Source organism: Bison bison, unplaced genomic scaffold (assembly GCF_000754665.1).
Source record: "Bison bison bison isolate TAMUID 2011002044 unplaced genomic scaffold, Bison_UMD1.0 scf7180017864115, whole genome shotgun sequence".
Classification (NCBI taxonomy): Eukaryota; Metazoa; Chordata; class Mammalia; order Artiodactyla; family Bovidae; genus Bison; species Bison bison.
This window is the reverse complement of record NW_011494687.1, coordinates 1,741,636-1,743,117: the sequence shown is the minus strand read 5'-3', so window position 1 is coordinate 1,743,117 and position 1,482 is coordinate 1,741,636. Positions and strand designations below refer to the sequence as shown.

Here is a 1,482-nt window from a genome sequence, read left to right as displayed (position 1 = left end):
GGAGGACTCAGGCAGGGCGGGGACCCGTCTCCCGCAGGGAGAGGCAGCGGGGCCGAGCTCCCTTGCCCTGGGAGCTCAGACACCCAACCCCAGGTCCTAGGGAGGGCCCTTTACCGCAGTTGGCCTCATCACTGTTGTCCTGGCAGTCGTTGTCCCCGTCACAGATGAAGGCGGGGTTCGTGCAGATGCCCGTTGAGCATTGGAACTGTCCTGGGCGGCACTTGAACTCGGCTGCCAGGAAGGGATGCTCAGCATCAGGACGGTGGGGGTGGGGTGGGTGCAGACCCCTGGGGCCTCGAGAGTCAGGGAACCTTTACGTAGGACCCTCTCGCCACCCTGCCCGGGCACTCACGACAGTCCGGGGGCTCGTCCGAGTGGTCCCCGCAGTCGTCCTCCGTGTCACACTTCCACCAGAAGGGGATGCACTTGTCGTTCTTGCACACAAACTGGAGGGCAGGTGGGGGCGAGAGGGGTTGGTGGGGGTCTGGGGAACTCAGGAGATTTTCTTTTGAGGGGCTGGTGTGTTTCCCAGAAGCAGCAGGGTCAGGTATCTCGGGGGGAAGGTGAGCTGGATGGGAGGCTGGGATTCGGGGACTGCAGGGAGGCCAGGCCGGAGGGTATCTGTGTGGAGCTTGGGGCTGGGGGGACTGGTGAGGAGGGGGTCAGGGTTAGGGTGTGCGGGTGTCTGTGTGAGGTGACGGGTGTAAAAGTATTGCTGTGGGGAGACAAGAGGTAGGCAAGAAATGTGGGGGTGTTAGCGTGGGAAAACCAGATGCGTGAGGACATTCGAGCGAGCGGTGGGGTCCGAAGAGGAGTGGGGTACTGGTGAGTGGGGTCTGGGGACGAGCCTCACCTGGCTGGCCGTGCAGTTGGACACACAGTTGCGCCCGTCGCCGCCCAGGTAGAAGTTGGTGGGACAGGCACACTTGTGGCCGCCTCCGGGGGACAGCAGGCAGAGGTTGCTGCAGCCGCCGTTGTTGACCTTGCAGGGGTGGTTGGGCACTGCCGGGGGAAACGGGGTTAAAGGGCGGCAAATGGACCCAAGTTATGGGCCACTGCTCCCCCAGCTGCCAGCCTCTGGCGGGGTGAGGGCAGCGCTCGCTGGGAACATGTTTTCTGGTCTTTCAAAGGCTGCCCAGCCCATCTGTCCTGGGCAGAGGTGGGGTAGGTCCAAACCCTGCTCTTTCAGAAGGGAGCTGAAGCCAGGAGGACTCTCTTGAGGTTTCAGGGTCAGGCTGGGCCTTCCTCAGCTCCGGCCTGTCTGCCTTCGGGGCCTGGCCTTGGGGGTTTCCCCCCAGACTTGCTCTGCTGGATGGCCTCGGGGCCTTGCTGCTATAAGATCCAGGGCTGGACCCAGCTGGGCTGTAACTCCTGAGAGCCAGACCATAGCCTGTCCACTCCCCTCCAGATCTCCGGGCGTCTACAGGCATTGTTCAGTCAGTGCTGGGGAAGGATTGGGGCAGCAAACCCTGCTGAGACAGG

General features: G+C 63.2%; 1 protein-coding gene across 1 annotated transcript in view; it reads right to left on the bottom strand.

Moving 5' to 3' along the window:
• Positions 1-1,482, bottom strand: part of LRP1 (low density lipoprotein receptor-related protein 1) — an 82,151-nt gene that overhangs the window by 9,519 nt on the left and 71,150 nt on the right.